Genomic DNA, 27,918 nt, shown 5'->3' with positions numbered 1-27,918 from the left:
CCTCCGAGGGCAGGCCTGGGACTTGGCCCCTCGGAGGGTCCGGTGCGTGCCGAGCTGGCCTTTCATTCAGGACTAAGGGCACGACTTCCCGAGCGCTGCCCACCGCCTTCCCCCTTCCACAATAGACACTCTATCGAGCAGCGTTAGATTTGCCCAATGCTGGCTCTCGCAGCTGAGGCTGATTTCTCCAGCAGTAATGGACACAAACTTTGCCTGCAATTTGCACTTTCCCCTCCTGCTTCCTTTCGGCTGGGCTCTCCCGGCGTGATTCCTGCCCTGTGCTGCCTCTCTGGCTGCCGGCCGAGGCGGGCCCAGGGCAGGGGCACCAGAGCCCTCGGCAGCAGCACGGGCTGGGGCCGCGAGTCTCTTCCTTGGCTCCCACGAGCCTTCCCTTGAACGGCTCTTTCTGCAAGTGGGAGATTTTGAGCTGGCCCAAGGCCTCTCCCGTGCCTGCCATGGAGCGCAGGAGGGGCCATCGCAAGCTCCTGTCCCTGCAGAGGGCTAGGAGCAAGCCCCGGGAAGTTCGAGCCCCTCCTGGCACCCAGGCAAAGGCTGCTGCCTCCCCGCAGCCCCCTCATCCTGCCTGGCACAGGCGAGCTCCTGAGCAGAGGAGGAACAAACAAAGGGTGGGCACGGTGAACTCGCCAGCTGAGGGCTGAATCACTGCAGCTCTCCGCTCCCGCTGCTGCCCACTCCTCCGCTCCCACCGGCACAGACCCGGCTCGCCTGGGAGGGTGGGTGCCCATCAGGTGCGTGTCCCTGCGTGGGCCTGGGCACAGCATCCTCGTGGCAAGAAACACGGTGGGGTGACAACGCGTGTGTGCTGCCCGAGCTCTCCTCCTGCCATCAAGGAAACTCAGCCTGGCCCCTCTCAGCGGTCCTCAGACCTTCACCCGGTGCGGATCGATGCCTCTTATTGTTACAGCTATGGCAGCAATGCCATCGATGTTAATAGCACTTCACAAACACGGACAAAGCCGGCAATCTGAATGCGGCCAGAAAAAAACAAACAGAGGACAAAAGACAGGCTAAGAGCTCTGAATGCCGCTTCTAATGCTTCCGCCCCGCCCCCGTTAAAGCCCCACTAAAGTGCAGGCCCGCATTTTCAATAGTAACGCTCGGGAATAATTCCTGGAATTGTTGGTGTGTGAGGGGCGAAATTTCACCTCAGCCCTTCCACAAAGACACGGCAAGTCCGCCATGCACGGAGCCCTGGTGGCGTGTGAGAGTGATGCTATGCACTGCCTGGAAGCAGGGGGCCTTCCAAGACCGTCTTTCCCACCTCGGCTCCATCCCTGGGAGCGAGGCGAGAGGCAGAGCGGGCACTGGGCAGGAGCAGGGATCAGCTTTTGGGCTAAGGTGGCAGCTGTGCACACCTCCGCTGTGGAACAGCCCTGTGCTGACCCTGCCTTTTGTGCACCCTCAGCGTGTGGTTCCCTTCCCTGAAGTGTCCAAGCCAGCTTAGGTGAGGCCCTGAGCAACCTGGTCTAAGTGGAAGGTGTCCCTGCTCATGTCAGGAGTTTGGAACCAGAGGATCTTTGAGACCTCTTCCAATGCAAACCATTCGATGGCTCCATGATTTTGGACCTGGGTGGAGGGACCAGGGGCAGCAGGAGAGGTGAGGGCAGCATGGTGCCCCAGGAATGGCAGCAGGGCACAGCCCTGGTTTGCTTTGACACTGTGCATTTTGGCCAGCAGTGGGGAGAGGCAATGGGAAGGATAGAGAATGCAGGGAGAAGAAAACATCACCGAGAAGCTGCTTACTCAGCTGGAGCCCCAAGGCCCTTGCCCACAGTGCCAGAGTGTAAGAGGAGACAGTACAACCAACCTGCCCAAGGAGCAGCACTGCCATTTGGGTTTTTCTCTCTTTAACTCTCAGCCCACCTCGTGGGCAGCACTTCCTCACCCCAACAGCCTCAAGGACACTTTGGACAAAGGCAGATCCTGGCGGCAATGAACCCTGCTGATCTCTGCCAGAGGAACTGCACTGCCCCTGCTCAGAAGCCCCAAAGACTCCCACATTTCTGCATCTACTGACTCGTCATGACTGGTGAGCTTACTGTCAGTGTCCCTGGGGTGCTGTAGCATGGGTGGCAGTGTGCTGGGGACAGTCAGAAGCACACAGCCAAGCCTCACTGGAAGTACCATCCCCTCCTGTCCCCACTGACAGCCTGTAGCTATGTGCAGCTGACAGCTTTGCAGCTAATATGTCTTTTTTCCCTCTTCTATCACCTTTAGAGGCCTCCTCCATGTTGTAGAGACCAAATCCAGCTGTTGTGGGTCAACCCCTCAACTGGACCAAGCTCCTTTTTGCAGCATGGAGTGACCCAAAGCGCCCCAGCCCTCCAGGTGCTGTGCTGTGCTGACCTGCGTGCAGCCCCCGGACGCTGCAGAGCAGCTCGGCTCCCACGCCCTCGCTGAACACGCTCCTCTCTAAAACCTGCAGGGAACAGCAAGAACATTTGGGTGTCCATCTGCGGGGGCTCGTCCCTCAGACAGATGCTCCAGCTCCTTGCCACTGCCATCCTCAGATGATAACAGGCTGTGGCAGATGGTTCCCTTCTGCTGGCAGGAGGCAGGAGTTTATCCCTGCTCTCAGCTCCCTCCCGGAGAGGCGGCACCTGCACACGGCATGAGGGACCTGGGCAGTGGGAACAGAGCTGCCCCTCAGGGGAGGCACTCGGGACGCGCTCGTCTCCCGTGGTTTCAGCGCACGTGTCCGGGAATGCCGCAATAGGTCTGGGAAGGGCCGAGCTGGCAGGAGGGAGGTGCACTTTAATTACTCCCATTATTATTATCATCCCTTTTCTTTCAGATTTTCACACTTTTATCGTAACAAGCTGAGCTGAGAAAATACATGCAAATGCCAGGCAGAGATAAGATGTACCACACCTTGAAGTACTGCCAGCGCTGGCTCTGGGAACGCCAGATCGGCTGTCTGCCCCTCCAGCCCCCTCCCTTCGGCAGCAGGAGCGGGGGAGGGTCTGTCCCTGCCCTGCCCCTGCACATCCGCAGAGGGGGTACCTCACATGTCCCCTGGGCTCGGCCAGCAGCTCCTTGATCCTGCCCAGCCCTGCCCAGCCCCTGCAGAAGGCACCATGAACTCCTGGCTGCTTGAACAGCGAGGAAAGGTCACCCTGATGTCTCGTGTGCCTTGCACAACACGGGGACACAGAGCTCCCCTGGCCTCAGCACTGCTGGCAGTAGGACCTGTTCCCGGGGAACCCTCGTTCCTGGGGAACCCTCGTTCCCGGGGTGGCTGTTCCACCGCGCCCCTGCGGATGCAGGCAGGGGAAACGTGTCCCAGATCACGTTCTCCCTTGGAGGTGGTGACATTTCAGGGTGTGTGGGGGGAGTGGGACGAAGAGGCAAGGCAGGATATTCCTGCTCCCCCATCCCCACGGCCATCTGGATGTGTGCTGATGCCTCCTCACAGCAGGCTGAGTCAGTCCAGTGGCTTCTCATTATCAGCTGGAGGGAATCCAAATTCCACATTGTATGGCTGCTCCTCAGTGAAACTGAGGATCCTTATCAAGTATTATCGTGATGCTTTCTCTCTGTACTGTCTTGTACTGCTCCCTGCTCTGGTCAGCGTATTGATTTGGAGCAGAATCATCCAAAAATTCTTTGACTACCTGCCATTCACTTGGGACAGCAGTGGCAGGAGCCACAGCATGTCCCCCTGGGCATGGGCTGGGGCTGTGAGGCCATGGAGGGGATCCCTCCACTGTCCCCACCACAGCCTTGCTTGCTGGAGGCTGCAGACGTGTGGCTGGGCCCATCCCCAGCTCTCTGTCCAGCTGAAAGTGAGGTGAGAGGTGTGAGTGATAGGAGATGCTCCTGCCTTGCACACCTCAAATCATGATGTGACCTCCATGAAACTCTGGGATAAAGAGGAGAAAAAAAAAGCACCTGTCTGTAGCCCCCTCAAGCAAGTGCTGCTGAAGAATGGGATAAGCTGCTGATACACAGGGTCTGCCCCAGCTCAGCTCATCACTCCCACCACCCCGACCCATTTGAATTCTGGGTGTGGAAATTAGGCCTTTCTATGCAACGGAATGGAGAGAGGCCACATGTCCTCATGTCAGCCTGAGTCAAGCACTGATAGCTTGACTGCTCTGTCAAGCAGCCCAAACACGGCCTGAAGGGCTGAGGGAAAAGGCTCCATTAAGTTCTTAAGCCCATTGACACATATATAGAAGGTATTAATAATATCAAGCACCTCAGTGCCTATTGTAGCCCACGTTCAGGAGATGAAAGATAATTTCTGGGACAAGGAATTTATGACAGTGACAGCTTTTTAACAGCTTGATGTAAGAATAGGAGCTGCACAACAGGACAAAGAGCAATGATTAAAGAATTTGGCACAAAGGGAGAGGGCTTGGAGAGTGCTGTGGGTATGGAGGACAGGAGAGTCCTGTCAATTGCCCACGCTGAAAAAGCAAAGGCTGTGCTGGGCAGGGAGGATGGGGAGGTGATGTGGGAGCCATCCTGCTGGGGCTGACTCACAAACACTTGGCAGCTAAGAGAAGGGGGTCAGGGTGCCTGGAGGGGATGAAATGGGCTCCTCACCTTAATGTTTAAAAGAAGTTTCGCCTCTGCCTGGTGTGGCAGGTCGAGATGGGCACGGCTCAGCTGGGGCTGCAACCATACCTGCAAGAGGGAAGGGGAGAGCGATGCTGGGGAGCAGGGGGAGCTGAGCTGCCCTGCTGGACACAACACATCAGTCAGGGAAGGAGGGTCTGGTGTGGGGCAGGGCAAGGAGGGAGCTCTGCTCCCTGAAGGCCAGAGCTGGAGAAGCAGAAGTAACAGACCCAGCACCAGGACACTCCCAGGGTGTAATTATTACTGATGTCCTCAGTGTTCCTTTGCACACACACGTGCTCCCCTAATGTACACTGCACATGTAAACAGCCTCCTAGTGACATTTGCATGCCCAATTACATCTGCAGAGAATTGATTTGCATGCACAGTTGGAGGGTGTTTAAAACACTGGAGCCTGCTTTGCACTTTCCCAGAGCCACCTCCCCGAACCCACTCTGGAGGAAAAGCTCCTCATGCTGGGGCCAAAGCCATCCCAGCCCCACAGTGGCACCGTTGGTGTCCCCTCCCTGCGGGGTGAGCCACGTGCCGAGCAGGATGGGCTCACAGCCACGACCTTTCCTGCATCTCCACCATCTGCAGTGACCCCAAACCCAACCCCAAACCCAGCCACAGCGTTTGCTGTTTGCTCAGCTCCTGCTATAAATGACTGGCACCTTTCCAAAAAGGATTAAAGGCAGGGAGTGAGAAACATAAAAGCTCATGTAATTACGTGCAAAAAAGTCCCTTAATAATTTATAGAGGGAGAGGGTAAATATCTTCGTGTGTTATTCAAGTGTAGCTCATTGTCCCATCTGGCTAATACCCAGCGTACACGCATCACAGGCTTTATCCGGGAGGCTGTTTTTCCTTTAATACCTTTCATAAATTATTGAATTTATAAAGAGGAAAGCAGGTGTCATGTCACTCCTATAAACAGCTCGTTAGTTAAAGCTAACGAAGTTGGGGGAGCAACAGTTTCCTCCTGCCTCGTCTACCTCCCACCTCGCTGTCTGTGCTGTCACCTGTGATGCTGCACAGACCCTGCGCTGGGGCAGGGGAGTGGCATTTGCCTAAAAGATGTCTGGCAGCAGATAAATGGTCTGTGGCACCCCTATCCTTTGGCTTTCTGAGCCCTGCTTGTGCCCTTGTGGAGGTGTGAGGATGCAGGAATGGAGAGGATCCTTTTTTCCATTCCCAGCTTGCCTGCAGCATCACCACTTCCATGTCACCCGTGGTCCTCTGGGTGCAGCAATGGACCGTCAGCTCCTGGGGGTACCCGAGGATGCTCTGGGCACTGCTCCTGGCAGGAGGGCTACATGAGGGCAGGGCAGGAGGCAATCTCTACGGCAGGAGGGCTGAGCACAGACCTGTCTCACCCCAAACCCACGCCTGTCCCATTTCCAGCAGCCGGGGGCCAGGACGAGCAGCTCCTGAGTGCAGGGGATGTGTTTTCAGGCTGGCTGGGGGAAGCACAGCATCTCCCTGCTTTCTGCTGAACGAGGCAGGGTGTTAGGAGGCCGCCTCTAAAAACAGCAGAGGTGTGACTGAGTCAGCAGCACGTGTCTGTGCGAGGGAGTCAGTCCAAGCTCAGGAGAACCAGAGTGCGAGCCCGGCCACGCAGCCCCCGCCGGGCAGCCGGGCCCCCAGGCGGTGCCCCCAGCCCCGGTGCGGGACGGAGCCGCTCGGGGAGCAGCTGCTTCGGAGGCTCTGCTTTTGCTTTCGCACCCGGGAGAGTCACCAAACCCCCACACGCAGCCTCTCCAAATAGAATACATATTCTGCATTAAAGAACAGCCGTGGAAAGGGGAGCCATCAGAAGTATTTTAGACAGTTTGGAGCGAGTGCCAGATCTGGGTGAGTAAGCTGAACGCAAAGGACCCACGCGGAAAACGCTGCCGGCATCACGACGGGCACAGCACGGAGACGAGGACGCACGGAGCAGCCCGAGCTGCGGCTGCCAGCACTGAGGCACGTCCCAGCCTCATGATGAATGCTGGCCCCCGAAGAACACCCAGCAGGGCCTTGTGGGCATGAGGAGAGGGAACTCAAACTATTGATAATCAATTAACTCCTTCAATTACAGCAGCCTAATGAGGTAGCGCCAAGTCGGCTCTAATGAACATCACTTTAATAGAGGCAGTTCCTCAGGCGCTGCTTTTTGACTCAATCTTTACAAGGTAGGGAACGCTGCAAAAGTATCAAGCAATTAATGTCACTAAATGAACATCCGCTCCCGGCTCTCTCAGAGCCCCGAGCTGCGGGGGCTGCTGCAGCAGGGGGTGTCCCTGAGCCGGGGCAGGTCCTGCCTGCTCCCCAGCACTCCGCTCTGCCGCCAGCTCGGGGCTCGTTTATCCCGCCACGGAGCGCGGCTCTGCCGCTGCTGTGAGATGAAGCGAATGTCACCGGGCCCAGCTCTCCCCTAGAGGCAGCCATTTTTTAGGGTTTTTTGGTGACGACAGCGTAAGTGACAAAACAAATGTCACTGCCCGCTGGCCGCAGCGCCTCCCTGGAAACCTGCCGGGTCCCGAGGGGGGAGTGGAGCAGGGATGCAAAGCAGCATCCCTAACACGTGCCTGTCACGGGGCTGGGCCAGCACCTCACCGCACCACGGCTGGCAAGCACGGCCTTGGGGAAGCCCCTGCCCAGCAGGGCACTGAGCTGGGGATCCCCAGGAAAGCTGGGATCCCGGAGCTGCCATCCCTTCAGAAGCACCGTGCTGCACCGACTGTGCTGGGGAGGGATTTGCATACTAAGGAGCCTTCGGCAGAGTAAAGACAACCTGACATCTATTTTGGGTCTCAAAGCCAAAGGCTGTATTTCAAATCCCATAATCAGGTGAGAATACAGCAAACCCGTGCAGAGTAGAGCTGGGAAGAAGGGGGAGCCTCTGGCTCCTGGCAGCATTCCCCACTCCACAGCAAGGGCCCCATGGCAGTGGTCCCCAGCACCCCATCAGCACCCACCAAACTGGGCTTGCAGGGGAAGGGACCCCTCATTGTCGTGGGGGCTGAGCCCCAAACTCCTGCTGCACTGGGTCTGTATAGAGGGGACCTTTCAGCATCCATGGGCAGGGCTGCCAGGACCCTGCCTCACCCAAGGCTGTGCAGAGCTGACCTGAGCTGCTGGAGGGGCACTGGTGGCGCAGCCCCACTCCCCACAGACGGAGCAGACGGAGGCACAGGCGGCTCCCCGAGCCCAGGTGTGCGGTGCAGGGGCTGCCTGTGCCTCCGGATGCTGTGGCAGATGGAGCTGGATGTGAACTGCCTGTGCTGCCTGCTGGGACCACACAGGGGCTTGGCCACAGCCTCCCTCCCCTGCTGCTGGGCTTGGGAGCAGGCTGGATGGCTGGAAGGGCTCAGCTGACAGCAGAGGCACAGGTCAGGTAATTCACCCACGTGGATGGGTTTGTAAAAGCTTCTGGGTCTGAGCACTGCTCCCAGGGAGTGCAGTGTATGGGTAGATGAGCTTTGGTCCAGCTTGCGAAGGGAAAAGGGAGAAGAAAACATTCCTGCTCTCTGTGCCATTCCTGGGCCACCCTTGCACAGGAAGAGGGACCCAGGAGACCCAGGATCACTGGTGCTAAGCCAGAAGGGAAGTGCAAGGCAGAGGACTGAGGGAGAAGGAGAGACATGAGTAGAGATGCTCATGGAAGGTAACAGCCCTGCATGCCTGGCAGACCCACACAAAAAGCTGAATCTGGGTATCTCCAGTTCCCATGGGCAATTTATCTGAGGCCAGTGTAACCAGCAACAGCCCCCAGCTCTCACCAGTCTGACAGCACCGACTGCAGATGCCAGCCTTGGGGGTATGGGACCCTGTGCCCACACGGATCTGCACAGATCCCCCTGGCCCTGTCCAGCCTCTGGATGAGCAGGGGCTGCTTGTCCCTTCCAGTCCTTCAGTGCCCATCCACGCCTGGAGGGCGCTGGCTCTGCTGTCTCCCCCAGACCACTGTGTCACCATTCATAAACACCAGAAAAGCTGCTGAGAGTGTCTGGGGAGTGTGAAACACCAGGGTGATGGGTGCAGGCTGCAGCACTGAGGATGCTCACAGAGCTGCTTTAATGGAACAGCCACGCAGCTCCAGGCACTGGAGATTATTCTCGTCTCGTCTCTTGTTTGGTTGACTTATTCAAAGACTATTACTGGATTAACTAAAATTCTTATGATGCTGGAGCAGCATCTTCACAGGGGTTTACAGAGGTGGAAGGGGCAGTTTTCATGGGCAGTTACCCTGGAGCAAGTCTGCAGCTGGGCAGGCTTGCCAGGAGAACAAGGGGAGGCTCAGAATCCTGGCAGCAGCCGCTCTCTTCTCCAAGCTGGCAGTGCTGTAGAGGAATTGTCTGAGGGCAGCAGTGGCTGGCAAGCCCTGTGGTCCCTCCTGCTCTCTCATGTTTGTCTTGCAGCTTCTGGGCTCCATTTCACAGGGAGGGCTCTGGGACACAGGGGACTGAACCCAGGGATGGGGGAAGTCCCTCCACACCTTCTGTTGCTGCATCCTCCTTCCGACAGCTAGCAACCCACTGGGGCTGTTGCTCTAACAAGCTCTGCTTCCTTGTCCAGGAGGTGCCAGGGCCATGCCCTGGTATCCCCACAGCCAGACAACCTCACAGCACCCCTTGTTTTCCCAGGCTGCGTGTGGCAGAGTCTTCCCCTTCCCCCCCTCCCGTCACTGGCAAAGCCCCAGCGGTTTCCCCCAGAGAGCACGCGGTGAGACACAGCATGAAACAACTGCACATAATTAGAGGATTGAATGGGGTATGGGAGCAGAGCAGGGAGCTTGCAACATCCAGAAATAGCTCGTCTTGCCGAGCTGCTTAACTCCTTGTTTGTTCTTGCCAAAGTGCAGACCCCAAAGGGATGGTGCTTGTGCATGAATAGGGGTGGAAAGTTCAGAAGCGTATTTTTAAACCATTCAAGCTGTACTCGAGCTGAGTGATACGTTATTGTCTCTGTGTGTCACTTGAAATGTCTTATGAATGCAAGAAATAAAAAAAAAGCCACCATTTTGCCTCTGTACACTCCCACCCCTCTGCTTCTACCCAAATAATGTTAGGCTAGAGCTGACAGGCGAAAGGAAAGCACCACAGGCTAAGGCTGTTTAAAAGCAGCATGAAAAGCCCTTTTCTGGAAGGAAGAGCCCTGGCTTGCAGGGCCACAGGGCAGTGGAACCATGGCAGACAGCAGCGTGCCAGAGCCTGCCAGGAAACTCTTGGGGTCCCCAAAGAGTCCCCAGCACTAAAGCAGGGCTGTGTGCCTAGCAGCAGGGGGCTAGGATGGATATCAGGAAAATGTTCTTCACCCAGAAGGTGGCTGGGCACTGGAACAGGCTCCCCAGGGAAGTGGTGAGAGCACCAAGCCTGACAAGAGTTCAGAAGTGTTTGGACAATGCTCTTGGGCATCTGGAGTGACTCCTGGGGATGGAGCTGTGCAGGGCCAGGAGCTGGACTCCATGATCCTTGTGGGTCCCTCCCACTCAGCACATTTGGTGATTCTGTAACTCTGGGTAAAGTGGTGTTGACTATTGTCCCATAAGAACAGAGGACTTAGCCCTGCTACCCCACCTGGAGTCAATGCAGGATGGCATCACCTCAGTTCTGCTCATCCTGAGCTCTGGGGCCCCTCTGGGTGCCTGGCACCTGGTGACAGTGACAGTCCTCAGTTCCTGGGGCTGGCAGCCAGCTTCAAGCTATGGCTGGAGACAGAGATCCCAAAGAGCCAGACAAACAGCTGGAGCCAGGGTGAGATACAGCGGGACAGAGGGAAAACAAACCAGAAACTCACTGGGAATTCATTTTTCTCCTGAATGGGACAGATATAATTAAGCAGCACGGGCTTTATGAATGATACCAGCTCTGCCTTGAAACACATCATTACCTCTCTCTGTTAGAGCAGTGTTTTTAAATACATATTTCCTCTTCCAGTGCTAGAGGAGAAGGCTCTGTGGCTGGGATGCTGGGATATTTTGCTAATCACCTCTTATTTCACCTAGTGGTAGGGAAGTGCAGAGCTCTGGCTTTCCTGTGCACACACCTCTGCTCCAAATCACTGCTGGCCACTCTTACCTTCCTCTCCTCTCTGCCCCATGGATACCAGAGGGGAGGATGGTGCTGAACCTGCATCCTCCAGCCCCAGAGGGTTTGAGGCTCCCTGTGCCAGACCTGCCTGGATCCCAGTGCCAGAGGTCACCTCAAACCCCTCTACCCAAGCTATGGGAACCCCTCACCATATTGTTTTCCTTGTTTTACAGAACCTGGGGCTCAAGGGGATGAGATATTTCACTAGCTGCTGACCCAAGCCAGTTTCCCCCATCTGCCCCTTCTGCACCCAGCAGGGTCTGGGTGTTCCTTTTAGCTTGGTACCATTTGGGGCCTTCTGTTCCCAGACAAGTGCCCCAGCCTGTGCCATGTCTGCCACGAGGGCTCAGTGCAATGGATTAGAGAGAACAGAGCAAGAACGAAGGGCTTTTGTACTAGAAATTGAAAGTTGATGGAGTGTGTCATAGGAAAATGACAACAACCTACTGTACCTCGAAAGACAATTATTTTTCCCTCATTGGAAGTGATTGAATTTCTCCACCAGTGACACTACCAACATCGTTGACACCAACACCTCTCTTATGGAAAGGCTCTTTCCCAGCTGCACACCTGAATTTTCTTGCCCTGCCATCTCCTCCCTTACCTGCTCTGCTTCCTGTGCTTTGGCAGGCTGTGCTCAAGTCACAGCCTGTACACAGCTGGGTGTGCTCTCCCTCCCCATCCCCACGCCCCTGCAGACCCCTGCTTCCCTCAGCTCTGCTCCTCTCAACTAATTCTGAATATTCTGTGATTCTGAATATTCCAGGGCTGGAAATCAGACAAGTCATTTTGTTTCACTGTGACCAGCAGCAACCCACAGTACTGCGGCCATGCTCAGTGTTTAATACTCACACTGGCAAAAAGAAAGAGCTGGGAGATGTGGTGACCTTTCTAGAGACGGGGAAAGGGTCAGGCAGCACCTCCAGCTGCTGTGGGATTGGAGTGTTGGACAGATCCCTGGAGAGCCCCCTCCCCCTGCAGACCTGGAGCACCTTGTCCTGGGCACCTGTGCTGGCCTGGGGACACACTGCAGCCACATGTCACTGCAGGGTGAAAGATACAGCCAAAAGTCCAAAATCTGGAGGAGCACAAGCCCCAGGGGCTTTGGGATAGGCTCCTGTTGCTGCCTGGGGCACAGCTGTGCTTTCCACGGGCTCCTTCCCATTCCCAAGGTGCTTCCCCTGCTGCCCAGCCTGAGTTACTCCCTGCTGGCAGAGGGCCAGCCTGGTTTATTAAGACACATGAACTAATGAACGAGCCCCAGTGAAGCTCTGGGAGCCTGTTTCATCCCACTGCATCCACCTGCACTGGGAGCTCCTCACAAGCTCCTTCTCCCAGCAAAGACCAAGCCCTAAAGCCGGGGAGCACGGGAGGGTGCTGCCACCCCACGTCCCTGTTCTGGGGGGACAGCGGTGACAGAGGGACAGGGTGACAATCCCAGCAGGAAGGGGGGGAGGCAGGGGCAGTGGGGATGGGAGTGAGGTGGCACAGGCAGGACGTCACCCCGCGCTCCGTGGGTGCCACGCACGCTGCAGCAGCGCTCAGAGCCCCATCTGTGAGTGGGCTGAGCACATATGTGAGGCACACACACATCTACGTGTGCCTGCCTATATAAATACACAGACATACATGAGAGGGACTATTATAGATACAGATTTACATATAGAGTCAACACCAGCAATTACTGCGGGACTCTGAAGGCAGCAGAATCAGCCCCAGATATCAGAAAATGCCCATCTCTATCCCTGCCCTCTGAGCCTCTGGCTGGGCCGGTGGGTGCCACGTGCCAGAGCCCCAGCTGGGGAGGGTGCTGGGGGAAGCAGGGCTGCCCATCTCCCACACCTGTGCCCAGGAAGGAGCAAAGCATCTCCCCTGGCCAGGCACAAATCCTACAGCCCAGCAGGGACCAGGGGGGTACATCTGCCCAAACACAGCCTGCATCCATGGACAAGCTGGATGAACTGCTGTATGGCTGAGGGAGAGAAAAGGCCTCTCAGGGGCAGGTTTCATCTCCTTCTGAGGTGGCTGCCTGAGAAAGGTCAGATGGATCTTGTCTGGACGTGCCTTTTTTCTCCCCGCTGACTATAAATGTCATCCAGCCACGGGGCTCCAAGGCAGGTACCTACAGAGAGGCCACATGCAGACAGGTAACAGGGATTCAAATCCAAGCTGCTGCCCTGGATCCACCCTGGTGATGCACACATCCACAGGCAGGACAGGGAGACAAACCCAGCTCGGGATTTGAGGCCCTGAGATTTCTTCCAGACACAAAGCTCAGCTGGTAAAAAGTTCATCCTGGTAAGTGAAACTTTTCCATTCATCATCTGCCATAGCCCCAAGCAGCATCACCCAGCTGTAAAGTACTTCAGAGTTGACTCAATGTCACATTTAAGTGCTGGATGCATCAGAATTCAGGATGCTTCAGAAAGGTTATGTAAACCATTACATCAAATCCTGGGAGAGTTATTAAGGTGAGCGGCAGAGCATGGGAGAATGGGTGATTATCTCACAGCACTGCTGTGGAACCACACCAGCTATGGCCAACACAAGGATGTAACTCATTCTCCTTACAAGCCCAGTTTTGTTTCCCCCTAATGTGTCTTTAAAAAAAAAAAAAAAAAAAAAAAAAATCTGTCCACCAAAGAATTCTCTACTCTGGAGTATAATTATTCGAGAGAGTCTCCAATTAAGCAGCTAAGGCATTGGAGAGATAAGAAGGTATGAAAGAGGGAGAGTTTCTAACTATTGGACAAGTCTTCTATTCTCCCTCCCCCTGTCAGAAATGTTGTATTTCAAATTCAGTGTGGTCTATTAACTCCAAATTTATTTTATCCATCTGAACTTGTGCCTTTGAGGACTTGGGGGAGGCCTGCATGGTTAATTTTGGAGTTATTTGCTATGGACTCTTGAACCTCTCAGAAGTGCATGGGCTCCCCAGGGAGGTTCTCCAGTCAGCAGAACTTGTCCTCAAGGACATGAAAGCATCTGCAGGGGCCTGCAGTTTTTCAGAGTTTGGAAGAGACCCAGCCACATTGAAAGACATTTAAAAAATCTTCAGGATCAGCAAATGTATTTTGTAAAGCACAGAGCTGACCTGTTTGGGTTAAATAATGGTAAGAATCTTGTGGGGGCAACACAACTGGGCATTGCAGGCCCAAAGCAGCTAGCTGAAGGACTAACATTAAGTCAGGAGTCATCACTCTGAGAACCTTTGGTGCTGGTGGGATAGAGCAGCCAAGAAATGCTAATTATAACAATATCCCTGATGGACATCCTGCAGCATCCTGCCCAGAGTGCTCTCACATGGCAATGCTGCCTCCTCCTCAGAAAAGCCACAGAAACCACAGGGAGACAGCCAGAAGTGACTTGTAGAGCTCCTAATCCCACAGGATGTGTCCCACAGGATTTACACACCCCAGCTCCACGCCAGCAGCCTGCATCCACCTCCGGGTGAGCCCCTGGGATGCTGCTGAGCCGTGCCCTGTCACCAGGGAGAAACCAGGAGCAGATCCCATGGCAGACTGATCCATCCCTACACACAGCCCCAGCCCAAAAGCTTTTGCATACTGCAGTCTGGGAATGCAGGGCAGTCCACACTGGACACAGGAATGGGATGGGCTGTGTGCTGGCAGTCCTGGCAGCACCTCCTGCATGGGATGCACGGGCTCTGCCTTCCCAGCCCCTCAGGCAGAGGAAAACGAGTTCTTACTGAGTAACTGGGTGAACTCCTGGGCCAAACAGGCAGCAGGAGGAGCACAATAAGGCTCAGCCCTAAGGCTGTGCTGCTGTCACCCCTGTCACCCCCTCTGGTGGGTCAGGACTGCAGCTCGTGCCCCTGGTTTCCCTCCTCAGTGTGCTCAGCCGTGCGTGGCTGGTGTCAGACACGGGGGCAGTGACTCACAGTGGCTCTGGCAGCACATGGGCAGTGTCCAGCCTGAGCTGTGTGACAGTCCTGCAGAACTGTGCCTTTTCATGCCACTGTACTGCTCCTCAAATCCTGAAAATGTTGCTGCTCAACAACCCCTGCACACGAGTTTGGCCCAGCCATGCCCACAGTGAGCTCTTTGTGGGGTGCTGGGGCTCCCAGTCATGTTGTGAGAAGGTGCTGGTATAAGTAGCTCACCCAAACCCTTGCAGAGGGACATCTTGTCCCCAGAGGTGGCAGGTGACTTGTGCCCATGGGACACATGAAGGAGCATCAGCCTCAACCTGCTCTATGCACAAAAGGAGCCCTCACTCTTGGGCTACCAGCTGGCACCTTTCACTGATGCTAACATTCATTTAAGAAAAATTACAAATACCCCCAACATGGGCTAATTAGCTAATGACATTATTTTGGCCTGATGTGCTATATAATTAAACAACTAATAAACGGCAAGAGTCCTGTGTTGCTGAGGCTCCTGAGTCAATACCATGCTATTACCACGGTGTAATTGAGTTTACCCAGAACCTCAGCACAGACATCCCAGAGCCCATGCAGGAATGGTATTGAAACAGCCACCAGAGACCCACCTGCTGGATAAAGGAGGAAGACAAATCTTTTAATCTACAATACAGCCTGGAGTCACACACAGAGAAGACAAGTTTGTGCTTCACACCGTGGTAAATGCCTTTGCCAGAGGAGGGTACATGCCTCCCAAGAGGGGCTACCTGTGCAAGAGCTGCTCTGGCAGCACAAGAGGCTTCCAGAGCTCCAGGGAGGGTGGGATGAAATGTGGCTTGTCCAGAAGCCTATTTCTGTGTCCATCCTCCATCAAAAATGTGCCTTTTTGGATGCATTTCTGATGACAGAACCAAATGGTGCTCTGGGGCTACTGAGAGGTCTCAGAGGTGGCTCAAAGCTTCCTCCTGCACCCTGACCTTTGTAGACCAAGTGCCTCAACCTAATACTCTGCTGTCAGGCTGCAAATGGGCCAGGAGCTGGATTTAGGGCTGCAAAGCCCTCTTTGGGTTTTTTTTAGTGCTAGTGGGTAAAAAGGAGAGGAGTAGGTTGGCAACCAAACTCTCATTTGAGTCACGAAGCATCTACAGATGTCTCAGTACTATTTGCTGTCCCTGGAGTGGGGAGGGTGGTTTTGAGGTGCTCAGAGGTGGTTTTGCTATATGGACATGTTGTCAGGCAATGAAGACATGACCTTTTTGTGCACACACACACACACCCCCGAGCCCAGGCTCCTCTCCTGTGAGCTCCCCTCCCTGCAGCCCTGCTGTCGAGCTCGTGTCCCCAGATGCACCCGAGCTGCAGCTCACCCTCCTCTTCCTCCTCACCTCTCTCTCCTGGCAATACCAGGCCAGAGCTCCTTCCACTCCGAGCACTCTCAGGCAGAGGCTGGAAGCACTGGCAGCACGTGTGATCCGAAGGCAGAGGCACAAGGCTCTGGCCGTGCTGCTGTCAGCTCCCTGCACCGCGGGCAGAGCGAGTCCTGCTGGCAGCCCGAGCCCTGCTGGCCCTCGTGCAACAGGACAGGCACTACAGGGGATGGATGTGGGGCTGCATAGCCAGGAGCCACGGCAGGGCTGGGGACCTGCACCTTCACACGGGGTGGGACAGTGGCTGCAGCTCGGTAGGTCCAGCTCACATCCAGCACCTGCATCCCACACTGGATGAACTAAATGCAGCCCAGAGGAGCAGGAGCCTGGCAGGCAGCCTCATCCCAAGGGCTGCAGCCTCAGTGCTCCTGGAGAGTTTCTGGGAGTGAAAGCAGGATTGACTGGCTGCAGCTGATGGGCTGGGTGGGCAGCACTGCTCTCAGCAGGGCCTGGCTCTGCTGCCACCCACATCCCACCATGGACCTGCTTCATAGCTCCTCCTCATCCCACAGAGCTCCTCAAGAAAAGAAGGCTGCAGACAGAGATGAGAGCCCAGAGGGACCACTCCCAGCCTGTACTCACAGCTCTTGCTTAGCACAAACAACACCATCCCCAAGGAGCTCCGCAGCAAATCCACGAGGGTTCCTCACTTCACCTGCTGTCGGTATTTAAAGCAGATGACTTCTGGAGTGAGGTTGGAAGCAGACTAAGCCTCGATCCTGTTGCATGAGAAGCTCCCCAGGACAGGGGGAGAGGGATGATGGCTGGGGGCTGGTGAACATCAGGGCTACATCAAAAGAGGGGAAAACCTGAGCTTGCAGGAGGGCAGGGAGCTGCAGGCAGCCACGCGAGAGGTGCCAGGAGCAGAGGCTGGTGGAGCCGCCGGCAGCTCCGGGGAAGAGGTGGGTGTGCAAAGGCTCAGCGATGGCAGAGCTGCTGCTGACAGGGAGAGGCAGCTCCTGTCAGGAGCGTGAGCCAGGCTCTGCCAACACAAACACCCAGATTGCTGAAAACAAGATGTGCGGCCGCGCTCTCGGCTGTCAGTCAGCAGCACGCAGGCAGCGCTGCGGCCGCCGCGGGGGAGGACTCGTGCTTCCCCTGAAATGCCTCCACGGTGGTCGTGGGCAGCCCCACCAGGCTCTGGCCAGGACATGATGGCTGTGCCCGGGTGGCAGGAATGGTCTCCATCCTCCTCACTGCCCGGGGAGAGCCTCCCAGCTCCCCGGCTGCAGCTCGGCCGCTTTCCTCCCGGCCCACAGCTCAGGGAGGGACCGAGGAGAACACTGAACACCCGCTGCTGCTTTGGAGAGGTGCTTGAGTGGAGAGCGATTTCTGCAATCAAGAATTGCTCACGGAGCACTCAAAAGCCACGCCGAGATCAGGCAGGGTGTGCCTGCACAGACATGAGCCCACCACCGTGAGGTCAGCGCCTGCCACTCCCAGTGAGCCTGGTCCTGGCAGAGCAAAGAGGCTCAGAGCAGCCAGGGCTGCTTCCTCACATGCTAGAGCAACAGCAGGTGAATGCAGACCTCCCCCAGGGCTGGGGTGGACACCTGGTGTGACCCCAAGGACCCCTGTGCCAAACATTGGGAGTTCAGCTCATGGCAGGAGAAGACACCCAGACTCCAACGCACTGGGATGGATCCTGGGGAATGCAGGTGCAGAAGAGCAGGTGGTTTGCACACCAGTGCTGGCTGGAAGTCACCACTGGAAGTGCACCCATCACAGGGCAGCATCCAGACCCCTGAGGCACCAGCAACCCCCCCAGAATGGCCTGTCCATGGCTGAGCTCCAGCTCCTTCCCTCTGAGCCAAACCACTCTGCTCTGCTGTGAATGCAAAGCTCAAGCAGCTCCTGTTGTCTTCCCTTTTATCTTTCATTTCGATGCTGACATTTGGAAGGAAATTTGCTCTCTTCCTTGAAGTACGGAAATCCATGTCCAAGAGTGCTCAGGCCCAAAAAGCTGGGAAGATAAACATATTTGGACGTGTGATTTCACAGTGGCTACGTTGATAGCTTTCAGAGGTCGGGTCCTGTCCATCAATTACCCACAATGTGCATCCAGACGTGATATGGGAGAACAAAACCCGACTCATTAGAGGGGAAGAGAGGTGGGTGAACACCAAGACTGGTTAAAGAGAGTGGCTGGTATTTCAAGGAGTAAAGGGAGACACTATTCTCCTGCTATTCTCCCCCACTCCACCAGAAGGCTACAGCACCTGGGAGACACAGCACAGCCTGCACAAGCCCCCCACTGCCCCACAGAGCACTGCCCTGTGGCATCAGCAGGACACAGAAGGCAGAGCTGACTCTTGGGCATGAGATGTGGCATGGAACAGAATTTGCAGATGAGACTTTGAAGTGGAAACATTCAGAATGGGATTTTTAAAAGATATTCAAGCCCCTCTCTCTCTTCCCTCTGGCCTGCAGGTACTTAGGAACGCTTTGCACATGAAGAATTATTTGTCTAATGTATCACGTTAGAATGCGAGATGACATATCCAGGACAGACTTTTTACAAAGCAGAGTTTAAAAAGCAGAATTTTAGCAGTCCCAGGCAGGACCAGGGCATATAAAGCATACGGTAGGACGAGCAATGATTTCTCTTTAGCCCAGGCAAGGATTTTTGTTTGAATTCTCTGTCCCCAGGAAAGACAATCATCACTGGCACCTCTGAGCCCAGTGTAGCCCTAGAGGGAGGTTTCAGAGAGCTGTGGTGGGTGATGGGGTGTTCTCAGGAGGTCACAGCAAGGCGAGGAGAACTGGATGTTAACTTCAACACTTTACAGATGGGAGCAACAGGCAGGGAGTGATGGAAGTTGGCTCTGGTCCTCCAAGCCACTTGCCTCCCCTTTGGCTTCCAAGATTCAAGAAGTAACTTGACAGTAGGATTAAACAAAAAGAATAATCACAGTCTCAGCCTCATCACTTTTCCCTGGGGCTGTGACAGGTGATGCAGGACAGACCACCCTGTGAAAAAGGGCCCCACAGAGTGTGGGTGGGGCTGCCTGGCTCGGAGACTTCCCAGGCAGGGGATGGACTCCAACCCCATCCTGTGCCATGGGGGGAACCTTCCTTCCCCTCTGTGCCTTGGCATCCCAAACCTGGGGCCAACACAGCCTCAGTAGAGCCCCTTTGCAGGTCTCTCCTCCTGCCCTACTCCTTTTTCTCCTCTCACAGTGTTTCTCAGGGTGTTATTTCCCTTCTAGTATGTTAATCCCACTCCTGAGTACAAACTGCTGCAGTTTTTAGAGGGATGGGGAAATATTTCTGTTCTGCATACTCCACAAATCCTCCTCTGCATGGAAATGGACACTATCATTATTGGGATTTCTCTTTTTAACATCTCAGCTGAGGAAACTCTTTCTCCTATTGAGCCTTTGCTAAGCAGAAATGAGGGAGAAGTATAAACCAGCCAGGTTCCTGCAGCAAATCTCTCTTTCCTGTCACTCCACAGGGAGTCTCACCGATTCCAAGGTGGAATTCCACACTGGAGGTGGCATGTGACACGCCCAAAGGCCCCGTGAGAGTGGGCAGTGTGGACAGAGGACACGAACATGCCCAGGATGCTGAGGCAGGGCAGGGGGCTCAGCTCCAGCAGCAGGGGCTCTCCAGGGCCCTGCCTCGCTCCCAGCTGCCCAGGGAGAGTTGGATCCTGCTGAGGACCCTCCGTGCAACGGGGTCCTGACTGAATGGCACCTGGGGCTCACACATTCCAAAGGCCAGTCCTGGTGGAGATAATGCTGTGTGAGGGGACACAGCCCTGCCTTCCAGGTAAATGGGAAGACAATCAATATACATATCTGTGTGCATATATATGTATATATATATTTTTATTTTTTTTTAAATTTTTTTTTTTTAGAACTGAGCACTCAGATCAACAGAAGCCCACAGGAGCCCTCCCCTCATGCCAGCAGCCCCCCAGAGTGGGGGCAAAGGCTGCCCTGCTTTAACAACCATGGCACCGACCCAGATTAAAACTAATTAATTTAAATTAGCAAATGGATTAATTGGTTGAGGAGGAATTTAAATGAAGCAATCACACACATCCAGGGTCAGGCAGTGCTGAATGGTTTTGCCCATTCTGGAGCTGCATGGATTACCCTGGCCACTGTGGGGATGGATTTACTGGAAGAACACCCAGATCCCCACCTGGCAAGGAGCGTTTTGCAGGGATGGCAGTGCCTGCAGATAGGCAGGTGGCTAGTTGAAGTTTCAAGCTTCTCAGGTAGAGGATCATATTACTCTGGAAATGGAGGATCAAATTATTCCATTATTCCCCAGGGAGGGGATTAAATTACCCTGGAATTAGAGGATTAAATTACTCACCAAGGGAGAGGATTGAATTACTTTGCGAGTTGTGGGATTAAAACACTCTGCAGGTGGCAAGCTCAAAATAGACCTTCACACAGAAGGCAGGATTAAATTATTCCATGGCTGGTCAGGGGAAAAAAAACCCAAACCGCCATACTCTGGAGGAAGCCATATTAAATTATTTCTGGAGATTAAATTGCTCCACAGGCTTGCTGGATCCCAGTGCTGTGGAGCAGACCATCTGCTTGGGAAGGTGTGTGGATACCCAAGCATGAAGAGCCATCTGATGGGGTCCCGCTGGTGGTACCCGAGCGCCTCCTGGCACCGCGTGCCGGCGCCTGACAGTTTTGACTATATTTATTTGCACGTCGAGGTTGGGAGCCTGGCAGGGCTGGGCTCTGCTCCCCCGCACCATCCGGGAAATCCGGGGGGATGCCAGGTCACCTGGGAGCACGAGGCAGACCCGGGGAATTGAGCCAAACCTTCGTTTGGTTTCTTAAGGGAGGTTTTATCTTCTTTTCCTCCTGCACTGATGACTCTCCTGAGCAATGGCACCGCTGTGTTTGTGGGGCAGCAGATCAGAGCTCCCCTTGCTAGCGAGCAGGACCAGCTCTCCTCCCCAGATTCCTCATTGCCACCCATCACCTCCTCTCCTCCGTGGGCTCAGCTCTCCACCTGGCATCTCCCCCGGGAGCGGGTCAGCAGCGGCTGCAGCGTGAAGGCGCTGTCAGCCCTGACTCACTCTGCTGTGTCTCCTTCCCTGGTGCCTGTCACTGCCTGCTCCTGGTGATGGTGACAAATTGGCATTTGAAACTTGTATTGGTATTTTTTATGCTGATTTCTTTCTGAGGCTCCACTGCTGAGATTTTGAGAGAGAGAAAGAGAATGAGCATTTTAGGATAATCTTAAAAGCAGAAAAATTATTACATGTCAAACACCAAATGGGGAGTTTAAAAGGCTCCCAGGTGGGCTGCAGAATTAAATGTTTGGAGGCTTTTTTCCCCCAGTGAGGTAAAAAACCGGCAGTGTCACCATAGCAACTGCAGGGCACATTCTGGGCAGCAGCTCAGGCGTTGTCAGGAGCTGGGGCTGCCCCAGCCCTCTGCACAGCTGGTGGGGTGCAAGGCATTGGGATGGCTCCAACCCTCGCACATCTGAGCCCTGGGAGCCTGCAGGTGGACTGGCATGAGGTACACCATGGTCAAAGGCTCCCAGAGACCCACGGGATGGGCTCTGTGTTCCTGCTGAAGGACATTCCTGATCACCTCAACCCCTCCTGGTTTCTCTGTCCCACCTTCTGCCCCCTTGCACCAGGGCTGGATGCTCCCTGCATCCATCTGGCTGGGCTCTTCCAGGGATGGAGAGGTGGCTGGGACCTGACTCAAAGAGGGGCTCCAAGGTGCCCCAAACCACCAGGGAAAAGCAGCTGAAGAGCTCAGCTGTGTGGCCTGGGATCCCTTGGTTTTGTGGCTCCTGAAGCACACAAGGAAGTTGTCACGTCCCCAGCTGCCTAAGAGGCTCATCTGCCTCCTGCCTGCCACTGTTTCCTTGTTGGCTTTCCGAGGCTGCTGTGAAACAGGGGAAATCATCACGAGCAACCAGGGGTTAATTGAGTGTTAGTTAACTCCTGGTGCTCTCACCGGCCTGCCAGGGTTTCAGTAATTAGCACAACCTGAGCTGGCTCATTAACGAGCTTTGCAGGAGAGTCACAGGTAGCAGGGGGGTTAAACTGACTTGATTACTTCTCTCCTCCATTAGTACCAGCCACTGAGAAAGGATTTGTGGAGGGAAGCTGCTTTCTCTCTGGATGAAGCAGGATATGCCCTGGGAACAGGGCTGATCCCATGGGAAGGGACAGGGACAGCAAAGCTTTGCCCATGGCAGGTGAGGAGGGCTCAAAACCAGCTCAGCTCCAGGCTGAAAACTGCTGTGATCCCTGTCAGAGCCACAGTCTAGCTGCAAATGATGATGATGATGATGAAGGGAAACGCTCAGCAGTTATGAAGGGCTGTCATCTTCCAGGGGCTCCAATTCAATTTGTGATCTACACCCAGGAGCTCACATGCCAAGAGCAGCCTCGATGGCTCTGAGCACGGCAGTCCATCAGACAGAGGGATCACAGCCACAGACAGACCATCCTGACATCCAGCTGCTGGCCACCACGTGAGGAGGGTGGCCCAGTGCTCCCCAGCTGGTGGCCTCCATCACCACCTTCCTTCTTCCTGTAACACACGGCTCACAGGCTCCCTGGGAAGCTGGATTCCAACTGCTCCTCTGCCTACCTTGGAGCCAGATTTCCCATCTGCTGGGAGATTACCCTGAACAGTGGGTCTGTGGGCACTCAAAGCCATGCTGGATATCCCAAACTTGCTAGATCCACCACTTGGCCCCAGCAGTTGCTCCCCAGATCCCGTGTCAGTTCCTCTACTCTCCTGCCCTGCTGCTGCACACCCTGGCAGAGGTTCACCGACCCCAGGAGGAACCTCCACAAGCATCACAGGGGGTGTGGCAGAGCTGGGAGCCAGCAAGGCCAGCTGCAAACCCGAATGCTGCCCAGCAGAGGCAGGGAGTGGTTAAAGCCCCCCTTCCCTTGTGGGTGGCTGGGCTGGCAGAGCCATGCAGGATGGATGCTGCTGTCTCAAGGCAGCAGGGAAGGTTTCCCTCAGCACCAGATTTATAGTGAGGCTGTAGATCAATAATCAGCAGCCTCTGACCTTGAAAGCAGAAGTACAGAGGGCTGTAGAGCATCTTCCTTCTTTTCCTGGGCAGGAGGTGATAGTCCATGGGGGGGCTGCCAACAGGAGCCCCACAATTCCTGAAGGGGATGCACACACAGAAGAGGTTTCCTCACATGCTACACACACACACAGTTCTCCTTGTGGCACCCCTGTAGCCTTGTTTTCCTCCTCCCTCGTGCACCCAAATACACAGGCTGGCCCCACATCCCAGGCAGAGGCAGGAATCCAGCTCCTGAGGCTGCTGCAAAGCAAATGACTGAATGATGTGGAACACAAGGAGATGGGGGAGCAGGCAGAGAGTGCCCAGCTTGGCTCTACCTTTCCTGAACTTGCTGTAGATTCCAATTCCAATCAGAAACCTGATTCTTGGAAGGGGGCAGAGTTCCAGGAAGTTCAGGGATATCCCTGATGCAAAAGGGACAATTTGATTTTGCAAAGACTCATCCTAGGGTGAAACAGTGTAATTTGTTTCAGAAAGCAAGCACTAGCCCTGGTGCCAGCAATGGGCAGCTCCTGCTTCCAAGAGCATGGTGGAAGCATGGAGGTGGGCATCTTCTTGTATGGATGGTGGCAATGCCATCCCTTCTCCCAGCTGAAGGAGGGGATGTGGCACCCAGCTCTCCCCCCTCCACCTTCTCAAACACTGGGGACTCAGCTCAGAGGGCTTTTTTTTTTCCTCATGGGCAAACAAAGTGGAAAATGAATTCCTTTAGATAGCAAATGAGTTTAATAGAAATGGTGATGGAGTTATGCTGTGCCAGGAATGTTAATCCCACACCCGATGTGGCCGGACTCTCAAGCAAGGCAGTGCAGGAGGAGGAAGGCTGCAATTAAGAGAAGAAACATGAGGTCTGTGTCCAGAGAGTATCCCCAGCTGCTGGCCACACCTTGGCAGGCTCTGGGGACTCCCAGCAGGATGGGACCCAGCTCTTCAGCCACTCTTCCTCCACCCAGGCCCAATACTGAGACGGGGGTGACAGCTCGTTGGTCCTTGCCTGTAATCAGTGAATTTTGTATGGAAAGGTCCAGAAGAGAAGCGAGTTGCAGTGCAGCAGGAGGGATGTGGGGCAGGCTGGGAACTGGTCCTGTGCTTCCAAAGCCTGGGGCTCCTGGGTCACCAGGGACAGGACTTGTGTGCAAAGTGGGAAAACCCACTGTGTGGAGCACACAGCTCTGCCAGCGCACAGACAGCTCTGGAGAGCATCCAGATCCACCCCAGGGCAGCTGAGATTTCAGCTGAGGTCTCTGTAAACAGAGTTACACAAAAACAAGATGTGGATGTCCCTACTTCTGCTGCTCACTGAGAGGTGACCCGAGGCCAAGGCTGAGCACAGCCCCAGGGCTCTGGAGCTGGCCACTTCACTATAGATTCCCTGGACTGCCCTTTGGGAGCAGCAGGTTAAACACAGGCTGCTGGGGACACTTGCTGGACCTGCAGCTGCCCTTCCCTCTCAGGCAGACACTGCTGCCTCTGCAAACCTTCACCTGAGAGCAGCTTCACCTTTGTCCTGGCACTAACCCAAACCCCCTGCATCTCCTGCAACAGCCCTGTGCTGCTCCAGCCCCAGCCCAGGAGTGGGGACACAAAGGAGGACACCAGGCAGTGCTTCCCTTTCCCCTGCAGCTTCTGCTGCCAAGGTGACACGTGTCCGAGTTCAATAAAGCCTTTCAAAGGTGGGCTGGCATTTCTCTGCACATGGCTTTTTTACTCATCCTTTTCATCCAGGTAATTTATTCCCCCTTTCCCCAACACAGCTTTAATTGAGTTCACAGCAGGATCTCGGCTCAGGAGCAAGGAACCAAACAGCACCAGCTTCCCCAGGCAGGGACCCCACAGAGAGCCACAGGGCAAATGCTGTGCCTGGCCATGTCCTGGCTCCTTGTGTGCCACTGGGCATCTCCTGCCTGTCCTGGCAGTCCCCCCAGGCAGGGCAGGGGCCACTCGAGCTGCCGGGGCAGCACAGCTGGGGCAGGTGACACACAGACCTGGTGAGCCCCAGCTCCTGCCACACTGCTCAGGATCAGGCCAAGCACAGCCACACCTGCACAGCCACCCACATCACCCCTTCTCCAAGCAGCCCTCCAGGGAGCAGGAGCCTAGGGCAGGACACCTCCATGCACCAGGGCACGGAGGAGCAGGAGCTGCTGCTGTTTCCTCTCCGTTCAGAGTCACCAGGAAAAGCCCACGCTTCTGCTGCCAGAGTATATTTGATTCTTCTGCTAACCTGACCTTATTTAGTTCATTATAAGCCCCCAGGACATTGCAACTGTAACTTAAAAAGAAAAAGAAAAAAAAATAGCCTAACAAAAACACAAACCTTTTCTGTGATCAATAGTGCAGGCAACTGGAAAAGGTATAATTCAATTTGTCAGCACACAGTTATTAGTTACTGTGATGGAGCCCTTCCTCCCAGCCCCGCTTCCCCTGCCGCTCCCGCCGCTGTCCCCGGGGCAGGGGAGCAGCCCGAGGTGTGACACGGAGCCCGGGGAGGGCTGAGCCCCAGCACAGCCACACAGGAGCTAATGGAGCTGTGACCTGTGAGCTCAGGCTGCACTGCTCCTGGCAAGAGGCAAGGAGACAGAGGCTCCTGTGTTAAAGGCAGTGCTGCCTGTTCCTCGTTCTTCCATCGCCTTTGCAAGCTCCCCTCCGGGGGCACAATTGGGGTTCCCAATCCTGTCCTTTAAATCCACTGCTCTTCCCAAGCGTGTCAGTCCTCCCTTGCTTCACCCCTCTGTGATGCCAATAAAGCCACATCTATCCTCAGCAAGAACCATGCAGGAGACTGCTCCTGTGGCAGGAGCCAAGAGCGGGGAGAGAGCCAGGGTCCCCACACGGCTCTGCTCTGGACCAGCTTGTGCCCAGTGGGAGACCAGCAGGAAAGGGAACATGCCAGGGCATGCATGGCCCCAGAGAAAATCAATTACCACACCAAACAAGGGGCCAGAGGCCTTGGGGAGCCTTATCACACCCCTTCCACAGCTCTCCATCAGCAGCCTAGCCTGAAATTACCTCCCCTTGCTCCCAAGAGCAGTGAAAGCGGAGGCAGAGATGCAGAGCCATGGGTAGCTGTGAATACCAAAGGCTTCTGTGTGTGCTGAGCCTCCTTGTCCACCCCCCGGCACGTCCCAAGAGCCACCATGGAGCTGAGTGTGGCCATCCCTCCCCATGGCACCACCCAAACCCTGAGCAAGAGGCACTTCCAGCAACTCAGCTCAGCTCCCTCCCCCAGCTCCTTCACCAGGGAAACCTCCAGATCTGCAGCCAGAGATGTCTCTTTCCATTTGTTGATGTCGACAGGCATATCACACACACATTCATTATTTAATCTACCTTTGAATTGGGCTAAATAGTTCTAACGATAATTACAGAGCATTTGTATTTATAGCAAACGGTCGTGCACGATCTGCATCCACACGGATAAAGCCGCTGTGATCTATAAATACGTAAGGATGGTGTGGGAAGGCAGACAGCGCTTCCAGTCGCCATGAAATGCAAAATGCACGCGTGGCCCCACTACACAGGGAGCTATTACGGGTCTTCTCCTTCAAATCATGCTGCAAACAGAGCTGAGGCACAGCCACACAGTGCCCAAGGGACAGGGAAGGGGGCAGGGGCACGCCTGCCACGGGGCACAGCCAGGCCACAGCAGCAGACCAGGCACAGCAATGGAGGGTGGGGAGGGGATCAGAGGAGCAGAAGCAGAGGGGAATGAGATGCATCAGCGCTGCCTGGCACAAAGGCTCAGAGCCCTGGAGGGGGAGCAGCCCCAGAGTTGGGGAGCAGCATGGAGAGAGAGAGAGAAGGGAGAGAGGGAGGATTCGCTGTTCCTCTTCCCACAGCAATAAAAGTTTTACAGCAGCGTAGCCAGCACTTAGGATTTTATTGCCAGCATTACAGAGGTAGAGCTTCTCCAAGCCCCAGCCCCTGGAGTCAAGTTAAGACACAGGAAGCTTGGCTTTCATAAGAAACCGGTGGAAGAGGAGAGAGGCCAGCGCTCCGCCTGCGCAGGAGCACTGGGGAACGTGCAAACACCCAGCTCCAACTCCAGGCAGCAAATAAAAGGAAACCAGCATTTTTAAATTTACTTGTTTTTAAAATAATTTTATGACCCTAGAGTGAAGGTGTACAGAGAGCAGAGTGTTGGTCAATCCTGTGATTTGGGAGAACTTGCAAGAGGCAGCATTAGCACTCCCCTGGTGAGACTCTGTGCACATCCCTGTGGTCCCTGTCCATCCCCCCACTCTCAAAATCTTCTGACATTTCTTAGGCTTTAATTCCCCACTGGCACAGAGCCCCAGCTCACATGTGATGCAGAGACACCCCAAATGAGCCATGAATTGTTGCACAGGTGAGCTCCAGAAGGGCAGGACATATGGAATGCTGCTCAGCACCAGATCAGGTACACTGCCTGTGCCCACACAGGCACACACACAAATTACTTCTATTGCATTAGTGCCTGGAAATTTCATTCCAGTCATATCCCATTCTGTGAGATACTGCACAGATACAAGACCAAGCAGCATTTTTTTTTTTTACCTAGAGAGAAAAGCTGTTTTTCTCTGCATATTGGTTTAAAGCAAACACAGCCAGAGGCTGCACATGCCTGAGTAATGGCCCGTGACCGTGCCAGTGAGGAGGAGGGGAGAGATGGCAGTGCCATGCCGGGGCTCACTGGCTCTGAGATCTCCCTGTGCTGCCCCCAGCCCTGCTCTGCAGAGACCTTCCTGCACAGGAGGAAGAGTCCAATCCAGGCCCTGGGTTTCTTAAATTCAGGGCTTTGCATCGCCTGTTTCCCATTGCTGATTTATAAGCAAGTCTTTGGCCATCTGGCAGCCCTGTCCAGCGAACCGCTCGGCTTTGCTGCGCACAGGGCGAAGCTGACATTAAACTCCTT

At 55.0% G+C, this 27,918-nt stretch overlaps 1 protein-coding gene across 1 annotated transcript in view; it reads right to left on the bottom strand.

The window, feature by feature from the left end:
* LINGO1 (leucine rich repeat and Ig domain containing 1) overlaps nt 1–27,918 on the bottom strand; it is a 62,247-nt gene that overhangs the window by 16,923 nt on the left and 17,406 nt on the right. The window lies entirely within an intron of this gene.

This window comes from Oenanthe melanoleuca, chromosome 10, assembly GCF_029582105.1.
Source record: "Oenanthe melanoleuca isolate GR-GAL-2019-014 chromosome 10, OMel1.0, whole genome shotgun sequence".
NCBI classification, from domain to species: Eukaryota; Metazoa; Chordata; class Aves; order Passeriformes; family Muscicapidae; genus Oenanthe; species Oenanthe melanoleuca.
Note: the sequence above shows the minus strand (reverse complement) of the source record. Positions and strands in the feature narration are given on the sequence as shown.